This window comes from Molothrus ater, chromosome Z (genome assembly GCF_012460135.2).
Source record: "Molothrus ater isolate BHLD 08-10-18 breed brown headed cowbird chromosome Z, BPBGC_Mater_1.1, whole genome shotgun sequence".
Lineage (NCBI taxonomy): Eukaryota > Metazoa > Chordata > Aves > Passeriformes > Icteridae > Molothrus > Molothrus ater.
The window spans coordinates 60,665,763-60,678,596 of NC_050511.2; the positions used below are offsets into that span (position 1 = coordinate 60,665,763).

General features: G+C 38.6%; 1 long non-coding RNA gene across 5 annotated transcripts in view; it reads right to left on the reverse strand.

The window, feature by feature from the left end:
- The window catches only part of LOC129047021 (uncharacterized), a 58,566-nt gene that overhangs the window by 38,141 nt on the left and 7,591 nt on the right, over nt 1-12,834 (reverse strand). For all 5 annotated transcript variants that reach the window (XR_008508961.1, XR_008508958.1, XR_008508960.1 and 2 more), the window contains exons 4-5: nt 474-562; nt 47-114 (exon numbers count right to left, since the gene is read on the reverse strand). This is a non-coding gene — a long non-coding RNA (uncharacterized LOC129047021). The remainder of the gene's footprint in view (nt 1-46; nt 115-473; nt 563-12,834) is intronic.

Sequence of the window (12,834 nt, forward strand, 5' to 3'; positions counted from 1 at the left end):
AGCTTAGGACCTTGTGCCAGAGTGCTTCCCAGCTTCTTACAAATACCTTGTTTACTCCTCTGGAATGCTTTGAAGAGTGCACCCCGGTTGCCTAACCCCATCCAGTCACTTTTCCTGCAAGAAAGTAAAAAGCAAGAACAATTAACAGTAACACCATGCTGCTACATTTTCAGTCCGCACTTAATTCACTGCCTAGCATAAACACTTGAGTTTCAGTGTGTGAAAGCTTGGTTAAGCCATCACTGCTGAGAGTCATGCACTCATCACCTATGTGCAATGTAACGATGGATGTGGACTTTCATGAGACTGTTTACCTCAGCCTCATGAGTTAATTTCAGTAGCTGTGCTTTCCTTTATTCTTCCCAAGATTCAAAACTGTGCCATCAGCTTCATGCAATTCTTCTCCTTGTTAGTTCAGTTCCCAGGCTGACAATTTTTATCTGCTATAATTTTCATTTAAGCTAACAACTTACTTGTTGGGCTGCTCATTTCCATAAATAGCCATGAGGGTTTGCTGAGAATGCTAGCCAGGAGGCAGTTTCTTGATAGTGTTTTGCTGCTTCTGTTTCAGAAAAAGAATATTATAATAATTAGAAACAGTGAGCCAGTGTGCATGCTTTCGAGGTCAGATACCATTTCTTTCATGTTAACATGAAACCACATGATGACTTTTATGGTGTACCAATGAATTCTGAGAGTTGTATCCTGCACCGATTTGCAGGTCATGTTGTTTCATTTACTTAACTGCTGTGTTGCAGAGTGAAAATTGGTGAAGAATTTGACCTTTTTATCTCTGTAAGCATTTCTCAAGCAGTCTTAGAAATCCTCCCTATTTCTTTTATAATCCCATCCCTTATTAAATGTTCATATTTGGAGGCATAATGTGACTTGGTAAAATTATTCATGTGTCTTCTACTCCCATTGATACTTTTGTCATGGCAAATAGGCAGATCTGAGTACAACAATAAGATACCAAGCTGCACACAATGTTCATTTGCCTCTGTGCAGACCAATGACAGCATATGAATATAGTATTCAGTAGTGCATGGGAAATGTTTTTATTAGACTTTTTTTATTATTTTTCAAGGCACAAAGGACTACAGTAACTTTTTTCTTTTTTTTCTTAAGAAATAAGACTGCTGCTTCCATATGCCATATTAAAACTCTGCTGCTCCCATATCTTTCACTTATGTAGTCAATGCTGAGATCTCAGCCAAGGGCACAGCCTAGGCATTTGCATGTCAAGATGAAAATAATCCATTTTGATCCTCTATAAAAAAGGAGGAATAGAGGAAGAATAAAAATAGAGGAAGAAGCTCAGAAAACATTACCCATCTCTCTCTGCCATGGGAGTCTTGAGGGAATAGCGTACCAGAGAGGGGTGTGATACTGTTGTGCTGCACTGTCTGAAATGCTGGGAACCACACAAAGAGGAGTTCAAACACAACAGAAGTTATCCTGATGAAAACTGCATCTATGCTGATCAGAAGAGGGAAAAAAAGAAGACAGAAAAAGGACTACAGAAATAAAGGCTGACTTCTTCCCATCTAGTGGTAGCACTTAGATGTCGAATAGAGATGCTTTGACCATAGTTGCTCAGTGAAGAGAGAGAAGACCAAGATATTTCATAACAATATGTGCATCAAATTAAAACTAAGATGGATTAGGCAGAAACTAAAAATATTAAATTTTATGTAGATTTGCAACTAGGTATGCACTATTGTACTTGGCCACCAGATCTGTGTTTTTAGAATATATTATGTATCTGGCCCTGACCTGGCTGGGCACTGTGATGCTCAAATCAAGCAGTGTATGCCTATCTGCCATAATACCTCCTTTTGTTCAGGAGACAGATATGTTCATCAATTCAAAAAGCCTATATACAGTGGAAAGGACCAGAACCCTCACTGCAGTTCTGCTGGGGCACAGGCAGCCAGCTAGCATTGTGCATGTGTGACAGGCTGGGCTTCTCCCAGGAGCTGCTTTGGGTGGTGGGCTGTGGAGAACCACACATGCCTTTTCTCCACCCCCATGCTCACCTGTAGATACCATTTTCCTCTATGGAATAGGAGGAATAACTTCATCTAAATACACTAGGTGCTTTATGCCAGCCTTTGGCTGAGCCAGCATGGAAGGGCGATTTTGAACCCACACTCCCCCTCTGAGCCAGTTTACCCAGGGCTCCCCTCAAGACTCAACACACACTCTAGATTCCGCAGCCATTAACTGATGTTAGCTTAAAACTCCTTTTAAGTGACAGGTACAAGTTGTGAAGTCTAAACACATGCAAAGACCAACTTACAGGAACCCAGAGAGAAAAGTAGCAAAAAGAAAAACACTGATCAAATAAGTAAACCCTCATTTTCTACTGTCCTACCTCTCTTTAGACCATCAGTCTTTAGAGATGATGCCATGCTATGCTTGCATATCTGCAAACATCAACAATCACAATTTTAAACTTATTCTTTCTAGTATTTATAAAGACCTGCATAAAATGCTCCCACTCAGCTCATTCCCACACAAACATTCAGCTTGCAATACAGTGTGCTCCTTCCACTTTCTCAGATCATGAGGAAATTAAAAGCCCCATTGGACTGAAAAGCAAGAAAAATTAAGAAAAGCTCTGGAATTTTGAAAAACAAGTAATATGAAATAAAACCGTGGAAAATCGTGTGCAAGAAATCCATAGACTTAGGAAGAAATCTGTTACAGAGTAAGTTTTATTTGGGTAGCAACACTGATGAACAGACATTGGGATTTATGTTTTTCATTATTCTTTGTTTGTATTTGTATTTATTCATTTAAAATGTGCCCTTTATCTATTGATAGAACCTTCAGATCCAGCATACCCAATCTGTAAGATGGAAATGTGAAAGCCGGGAAAATAGTATACTCTGTCTCTCTTTTTGCCCCTGTTAATCCTGCTCAGGATTTCCTCCTACCAAACTTTCATTTTTTCTCTTACTCTTCTCCAAAACAGAATTGTTCCCATGCTCTTCTTCCTCAGCTCACCTAAGAGTTATCCAGGGCCCTTATTAAGACTGAGATCTTCTCTGCAGCAAACTCCTTTTTAACTCTCCTGTATATTGGGTGGGAGGCAAAGATTCAAAATCTGCAAAAATAATATGTGCTAAAATTTGCGGAAGGAATAAAATTAATGCATATGCCATGGCATTACCCGGTACTACTTCCCATCTGGGAGGAAAGAAATAGGCATTTCAGCTTAATAACATGCATGGTTTTCCCATTAGATTCCAGAGTCTCTTAATGTAGATACACATCATTTTTTGGATATCAACAAACCACTTGAAGTATTATTTATACTCAAGGCTAGAATGATTGCCATGAGAATAATTGTGTAAAAGCTCGAATAGGAAAACAAAATTAACATTGCTGAATGGTATTCAGGCCTCAGTGATTTGGCAAACTTAGAAAAGTTCACATGTCAGTTAAATGACAGATATGAGCCATTGCAAAAAAAATATAGTGGTATTTCTTGAAAATATCTGATAGAGTAAAGGTTAATGTTATTAACATTCTGCTTGGTATGTAGTTGGTGTGAATGCAATATGTTCTTTTTGATTTCTGTTTTCAAATATCCATGATTACTCGATTTTTTTATTAGTAATGTTTAAGGAAGCATTGAGTTTGTTTGTTTGTTTGCTTATGTGTTTATTTGTGAAAATAATTAAAGCTGTTAAGATTGAAAGAAAGAGGTACATAATAAATCCCAGCTTACATAACTAAGCCTGCAATACTAATGTCTCCATCATTAGTATATCATTACAGTATTTATTATTCTTGGTTAAATTCAGATTCATTTTATGCTTTTCTCTTTGGGGTTCAAGAGCTGATTTTTTTGCAGTCAGTCTTTCCCCAGCTTCATTGGGCATATGCTGTTTTAGACTTCTCTTTATGCCCTGAATCAGTACAAAATTTCTGAAACCAGCAAACATGCCAAAGAAGGAGGCAGCACATACTAAGTGTAAGGAATCCATGTGCAAGCAAGATACGTGTGATAGCCCACCTAATGTTGGTCATGTGAGTTAGCCTGTCCTTAACAGGATGCCTGTGTCAATCTTTTAAACAAAGGCACATTGCCTCCATCATCCCTTACTGGTAGTTTAAGTTCTGCATCCTACTTTTCATTCACTTTCCTGTCACTCTTCTCCCCAGTCTGTTTCATGAGTATTGGTTTCCTCTCACATCCCCAGAAGGAAACTGCAAAGGATGCTGTAATTTTTGTACGTACAGATGATTCCTAACCTCCAGCATGTGAGGCTCATTTACTCTCTGGTTGATGTTGAAGGAGCACAAGTAGAAAAATCTGCCTGTTTTCCAGGCAGGTTGGAGCTACGTTCTTCCTACAAGGGGTGAGGTGTGAACATCCCATGTAAAGCCCTCTGAATGGTGAGAATCTGGGAGTGGGCCACCAAGAAGAACATGGCAACCAGAAAAGTTGTGTTTAACTCCCAACCAGTATTTCAGAGCAGTAAGTAGAATAGCCTAGCAAAAATTCATGCTGTGCTGACAAATAGAAGTTACAAACAAATGTCAGATCAGGAGAACAGTGGCCACGCTTGAGATATTAAACAAAAGGCAACAAAGTCATTGCCACTCCATGCACCGCTTCGGACAGTGATCCCAATAGTGTGACCCACGCATGCTGGAGGTTGATCTGCTGTGCTTCTGCACATTAGTGGATGCAGAGCTGCCAGCTGTAGCAACTTTTGAGCAGACTTTTCTGTGTCCATTCTTGTTGCATACCCTTGCCAGACAATGAGCAACATGTATCCTGTTGGTGGCTAGCAGGCATTTTTTACCTTTCCTGTTTACCCACATGACATCAGGTACCATTGCAAACAATTTCTGTGAAAGACAGCACACGTAGCCTAAAAGTAAGTGAATTTTCTATTCAAACCATTCATTCAAATTTAACCCCCCACCTCCTCCATTCTGACCGTTCTCTTAATCCACTTGATTTCAAAACTATGAAGACTTTGATTTCAGTAATTTCTCACCCTTTAAATCTCATTTCTTATCCCCTAACTCAATTAACACAGCTTAGTTAAAATTGTTACAAACATCTTTTTTGGTATTATCCTCTTAATCATAATTTTAAAATGAATGGAATATTTAATAATCTGTACTCATGATGTAATCAGAATTTTTTTAAATCCTATGAAAGCTATTTAATAATATTCTAAACTACTCAGCATTTAATTAAGGTCATTAGAAGGTCAGAAATTAGATAGAAAGAAAGATGACTAAAGAAGAAATCAGAAGTCTGTAACCATTGTTTCTAAAATGAATGACCACATTAAGGCCTTCCAAAACCAAAGTGATAATAGATCTTTTCTCCCAAAGGTCTTGCTTAAGAGATATGCTTTTGTGTTTCAGAAGGGAAACAGAGGGGGTTGAAGTCTTTAAAATTGTTTTACAAATAATGTCAACCCACTGAATATCAGCCTACCCCTTTACTGAAACTAAAATAAACACACAAACACTAGGCTAACCTCCCTAAGCAACAGAAAAATCCTCTCCTCCCTGCAAAGCTGTGACCTGTGGTGGGGGTATTGCACAGAACCCCATGTGGGAAGATCATGTTTCAGCACACGTACCAGAGGATGTGATGTACCCTGTCCCTTGGACCCAACACTTTATCAAGTACCGCAGCCCATATCACCACACTTGTAAGCTGCCTCTGCTGACTGGGACACTAGCATCCAGAGACCACCACACCCCAGAAAGCCAAACCAGCACTTATGGGCTACATCTCTTATTCAGATGCATGGCACAAATGCTCTTCATAGTGATTTTCTTGGACATTCACTCGCACAGATTTTGAGCAGTCTTTTTTTTTTTTAATTTTGTTTTCCCTGTAGTCATTTGGAGGTGAAATGCACCTCTCACTAAACCTGTTCCTGGGGGACTTGTGATCTGATTGTGCATTTGTTCTACAAATGAGTCCTATCCTAGCCTGCCAGTCATTCCCTTTGCATAATTTCCACAAAAGCCTGAGGGACTTTTTCATGAAAGAGGACTTGAGGGTCAAGCACACTTTAGAAGAGGTTCTTCTTTTTTTTCCTTTTTTGTGTTTCAAAGTAAACTTAAACAGCTTTAAAACTGTTCAGTATTCCCAAGCTGAGATCAGAGCCAGCACAAAAGGGCAAATTGTGGCCCAGGTTTTCAGTGTCTGAGGCTTGTTTTCAACAAGTAAAGGACCACTCACTGCTCTTAGACCCAACACCACATTTCCACTGATATCAGTATGCCTGGACTGAGGGTGTGAGACTCTCCTAAAAGAGTTTCAGCAAAGTCAAATATTCAAAAGCTGTGTCATCACACCAGATTGAGCTCTGAGAATAGCAGGAAGGAATTAAATTGCACACTGTAAAAATGTTAGCAACCACATTTCATTTTTGAAAAGCCAGTTTATTTGTCCTGAAATAGGAGCTGATTATATCTGTTATTACTGTTACAAGAGCTTGATATATCACAAAGTGGAAGAGTTACAACATGTACCAGCTCTCAACCAGGAAAAATGAACCTGATTCATAATTCACTTTGAGAATGTCTAGTTAGTCAATCAAGTGCTTTGTAATCATAAAGGCTGCCAGGAATTGAATGAATAATGGACTCTACTAAAATCCTCAGATTTTCTAGTATTCTTATCTCATTATGTGACTTCTATTGCTATTTCTGATACTTATCTCTCTTTCAGCAGAATAAATTAAACTATTCATATATACTGAAAAGAATATATTTGACTATTTAATAAACAAATTGAGTGACCACTCGATGTAACAACTGAATGTGAGGTTTTTCTCCACAGAAGCTAAATCTTTAGGAAGTGGAGCTTGAACAGAAAAAAAAGCTTTTCCCTTCCCCATCTCCCCCATAATTTTTCCTCTTGAAAGGATTTTTGGAGTAATCAATCCTTTCATATATCATATTGTTATAGTACAATTTCTCAAGTTGTTTTATAACCATAGAAATTGCATAATGCATATAGCATGGCATTTGTTAAAGAGCAACTGCTTTGCTCTCTTTCTGTAGCTGAGAAGCATCTTTACATTGTATGCTTATTTAATAAGGAATTACATCCAAACCTGTATTTTTACCATAGTCTGGCAGAATCAGATAGTTGTAGACAGAGATGGAAACAAGACACAACCACCTTAAATATGAAACTGTGCTGAAGATGCAGTTTAATATGTGTTAATCATATTCAGAAGTGCAGATTTTTAATGTTTAGTTTCTCTTCTAGGCTTTTGCTGCAAAACAAAACTTCTGAGCCATGCAACTAGCATTTCTTCGGAAGTCCCTTAATTGCAGTTTCTCTTACATTGAAATTTTAATTTATTGTTTGCTATACTATTCATTGTTATCTCATGCATTTCTAAACATATGTTTCCAATGTCCTGACAACTTAATCAGTCAATTTTTGAGTGATTGGTGCACCTATGCTCTAAGATTCTTTTTTCCTGGCCTCTTCCCCTACCTATAAAGCAAGTCCATTGACAGACAATTGCCTCTTGTCAATTTGTACTGATGTAATTTTTTTTTCATGGTGAGGGTATGTGTGACAAAGAATGAATTGTGAAGTGATAAAATTTAATTTATTATATATTTTGATGTTATTTTAGCCAGAAGGATTTTAAGGAATTTACTTTATTGATCATCCAGATGAGAGGCTTACACCTCCCTATAAACTAAAAGGTAATTTCTTATTTAAAAAAAAAAAAACAAAAAAAACAGAGAACTTCATCTGGCAGTGAAATACAACCTATCCCACCCCAAAAACTGGTAATGGGAAAAAACAGTTATTTCTGGAAGTTTTGGATCAAGGTTAGAAATAAACTTGAATTTAGAAAAGCAGGATGTAATTAGCTAAACTGAATTATAGACAGGGTGGTGTCCCTACTGTTGTAGGCATTCCTATGCTATTTTATAATGATTGCAAGGGATCACTGTATGCATTTTAAACCTTCTCTGAAGCTATTGTCATTTCTAAGGGGCAGCATCAAATCAAATGTAAATTATAACTGAAGTTTAACCATGAGCAAAACTCATGTTTTAGGATATTTTTTTATTTCCGGTGAAAACATAACATTCTGGTCTGTGGAAATGCTCACACAGGGCACACAGACCAGACAGGGTGCCATTGTGACGGTGGATGAAGAAAAAAATTTGAAAATCAAACTGGCAACTTTAAAAAGACAACTTTGACTCAGTTTTAAAAGCTGAGAAAAACTACAAAAAGCACCATAAAATCTTGGGTAATTTTGTCTTTACTATTCAAATGTTAGGGGAGAACCTGAAAACATTTCTCAGAAGATAAAAAACAGTTTTGTAGAGAAATATCATAGTTAATTTTAATGTCTTTTCTGACTGCTGAAATAATTTCAAAAATTATTTTAAATCCACAGATGATGGAGTTCACAAGGTCAAGATGGGTTGTTAGTGCAGTGTGCAGTGTGGACTAAACATACGCATTTTTCCAACTAATGTAACTGTCAGTGTTTCTAGCTGAAGGAGTCCCACAGCAGTTAGTCAAGAATGTCCATGTTGAGCTCTTCAAAAACAAGGTCTTACAGGGATCGTTTTCTAGTCACAAGCTCATGAGCATGAGCTTGTAACTAGAAAATGTAATGGTTGTCATGTTAAAAATCAGTGGATTTTGGAATGAGACAACCATACTTCCCTTCTAGAGCCATGATCTCTACCAATACACAATTACGATTTACTAGTGATGGTGGTCTTGATACATTGGAATACAGTAAAGCTGAAAAGCTGATTAGAATCAAAACTGCGATTTTTAAACTTCCTTTAATATGGTGTAAACTGAAAGAAGTTCTGGTGCAGATAATTTTAATAGCTACATAAAGTACTGGAACTATCTAGCATCCCACCATTTTCAATATGTTGCCTGTGATCTTAGTAATGAGATGCTAGAGTGGTAAGCCACATACTTTTTACTCACTTGGAAAAAATGAATTATCAATACAGCAGTGGCTGTAAGATATGAAGCAAGAAAGTCCTACTCATTCATTTGGAGTTTCAATTCACACTTTCCGTGGAAAAGCAGAAACTTGTTACTCATTGAATGCTGAGTTCTAACCAAACAGATTGAATTATGGTATTCTTTCCGTGGTTCTGCAAACAGCAAAACTTTGATCTGCAATATAGCAACACCTAATGCAGGGAGGTGAGTTTTACTGCTGCTGTTTTAAAGCTTCATAATAGCAGAGGTAAATGTGTAGGCAAGAGATCTACTCCCAAATACTGCTGAGAAGGGCATGAGTGTTAACCCCTTGTACAAATTTCTAGATGAATTTAAAACAAATAAATTTAATAGAGGAAAAAATCAATCTACTTGCTGGGAGAGCATGTTTCCAGAGAAATAATGGTGTCCAGTTCTTGGGTACCTTGCTCTAACATGGTATTTTTTTCTAACTCTTCACCTGTCTATTTGAACTAAATGACTTATAGGTGAGCTGAGAGCAGCAGGACTGATGCCCTTTAGCACCTAACTTCCAGCTTTCATGTATCCAGCAGTTCTCTACCTACCTATGCATACAGCTACAGTTGCACGGCCTCCAATAATGCAGGGAGGGGAAAGTTACTCCCTGCTGCTTCAGGGAAAAAAAAAATAAATTAAAAAATTACTCCCTGCTACAAGGGAAAAAACTCAGAGCTTTGTCTAATTGTTTACCTTTTCAGTCAGGATCTTTTCTTTTATATTTTCCAGAAGTTGGGCCAGGGTCTAGTAGTTGCCCTGTATAAAATATATGGACCTGTCTTAGCAAGGCACAAGTCCCCATTGTGTCCATCAGAAGGGACTTCTTTGTTTCTCTTCCTTGCAGATTTATTTTTCTTTATATCTGATGATTCAGGCGGACCAAAGCAAATATTTGCATCTTGCAGAACTGCAGGGTTTCAGCACTGCTAAGAACAAGTCCCATACTCTTACAACTTGTGAACCATCTCACTTAATGTAGTCAAAAACTACCTTGACTGGAAGATTCAATTCTAAAACAGCTGGTCTCACCTTTGTCATGAGTCCCTTATAAATATGAATTTTAAGTGACAGATGAGACTTCAGGACTGCTCTAACAAAGTGTTTGGATGGGCCCTTAAAATGTCTGTTTTCAGAAATGCACTGAAATTGCAGTTCCTTCTGCAGAATTCAGTGTTATAAGAGTTAGACTAACACAAAAATTGTATGTGACGAAAGTCAAATCCAGAGTTTGTATTTAACCCAGCAAACCCTAGGAAACAATCATCTTGTACTTTGTTAGCATAAAGAAGTAATACTTTAATGAAAAGAAAGTTTGACAAACGTTATTCATCACTACTTCTTCTTTTTGTTAGCTTATGGGGTGAGGGAGAAATGTCTTCGCGATCAGTCTCTTCCAAATTAGCTAAATGGGAATAGATACACTAAAGTACAGCCAGTCAGAACCCCATAAGGCCACAAAACCCCATGTGTCCAAGCAAAACTCTACTTATGTGCAAATCCAGCATTGGCAGAGGTCTGTTTTGTCCGAAGATGAGCCAGTCCCAGGGCCACAGCTGACAACTGTGTGTGGTCTGTATGCACCAGAACTGCAAGAATGCAGATTCCAGCACATCTACACTGGATGCCAGAAATGGGAACTGAGTTTTTAAAAGTGCATCTTAACAGAAGGAGTGGATGCATCTTAGAGTGGCTTTTCCCCACTCTAGTCTGTTTTTCTCCCTGGTGGGGAGTGCTTCTTCACACAAACTTCTCCCGATCAATAGCATGACAGCCCTAATGTATAGTTAGTGTGTGTGAGGGTCATACAGCTGTCCCTTCAGTAGGCATTAATCCTACTTTCATAACTGTGCAAGAGGTTAATGTTCGCTAAACTAACAGACTCTGTTTCTTTACAGATCTGAAGGGATAAAAGGATGTGAGCTTGACTTAAGCATTTTAAATTTGGTCTGTGATGGATTCTGCCTGTTTTATTACAAACTGGAGAGATAGGGGTGGAAATCTGTCTCTGCTCCTAACTCAGACTTTCCAGGCCAAGAATATTGTTATCGTTCTTAATCAAGAGCATAACTTTCCTTATTGTCTAGCAAAGGAGCAGAAGGATTCCCCTGTGTAAGCTGAAAAGAATTTGCAAGGAGAAAGGGGCAGAGGGAATGAGAGCATTTGCTTCCAAGCAAGACAAACTCTGCCCTGAGAGCCAAGCCTCCCTGGGGCTTGGCTGTCCAAGAAGGAAGAATGTGAACTGTTGTATTTTGTGCCTTTATTTTCAAAGTTACTTGACAGTGAAAAACTATCAGGAGTGGGAATGCCAGGCAGTGGGAATGCCTGTGTTAAGCCAGAAAAGTGAGGGTCCCTGTAACACCACAGAAGCGTTTGAAGGAAAGTTTGCAGGATTCCCCAGGATAACAGCATTTCCCGGGCTGCCATGCCAGGAGGCAGCCACCCTTTTCCTTCTGCAGGCTAACCCACACTGCAGGGTTTCCCCAGACAAAATAGGGATTTCAAGGGATTCCCAGAAGTGGAAACAAGAATTAACTCCTCATGACTACTTTTAAAGTTCCTTTGAAACCTGCCAGGTAGAGAAGGGAAAGTTAGACTTGACAGACCACAGAGGGATCTCATGCAAGAAAACACAAGAGCATTCCTCAGGCAGGGCAAGGCATATTTTCTTGTGGGATAACAAGGAAATCATGCTGTCACCCTAGTACTGGTATTTGGATTTCACCTGAAATTACAGAAAATTAAAAAAGAAAGTGGTAGGCTAACATCCTCCGAGAGAGGAGGGGAAAAAATAGTAAGGCTGTAACTTCAAAATTTCCTAGATTTGCTATGGAGTGGATCTGTACTATCCAGTACAATAAATTTACTGTCCCTTTGAAAATAGTTATTGAACTACACTCATCACAAGTCAGATACAGAGATAAAATAAACATTTCTCTGCTCTCCATGATATCTAAAAGTTCTGGTTTTGCACAACACAGCTTTCCACAAGCCCAAGGAGTAAAAACAGTAATCTATGATAACATTATGCACTAGAAGCACCTAAAGTTGAACTTTTGGAGACTAAATCAATACAGTATTTAGTGCTGCATTGTGGAAACAAACAGAAGAGCACAGCTGACCTGTCTCTGCTGCAGATAAAGCAGGTCTGAAAAGAGCAGTGCTGTGGTCAGAGTAGCAGCAGCAGATCTCATTCTCTTCCCCTCACGGTTCCGCAATCTGCACCAAAAGAAGTGCCCAGCTCCCTTTTTTCACCACAGGTTGACACTTCAAGGTCTGATTTTTTTTATCAGATTCTCCTGAAAACATGCAGATGAATTGATCTGGGAGATTCCAGTCCCATCCACCCCTACACACATCAGACCAGCAACTCTGGGACTTGACATAAACTACAGCTTATTTCAATATCCCAGATAGGTAGATGGATAGAAAATTGATTAGATGTAGGTGTTCTGGTGATTTTAAGAAAGAATGAACCTTGAAGTTTATGCAACCCTCCTGTAATTCCTACCCCTGCTGTTTAGCATGAACAGAACATTTCTCTGTGACCATCAAATGCCCACTGCTCACATCCAACTGCTTGTTGAAATTGCTCTTGAGACTAAGCAACTCCCACCAAGACATGGTAACCTTTTTTTTAAAGGGGAAGTGGTGAAAAGAGAGAAGGTGGACTCATTTAAGGAATTAGTGGGTCTACACCATAAGGAAAAAACTTCTTTACAGCTTCCCTGGGACTTCAGAATTTTGTGTTTCTATTTTTACAAGAATGGGCTGATTTGTTTTAGGCTGTTACTGTCTATTACTGCTGAAGT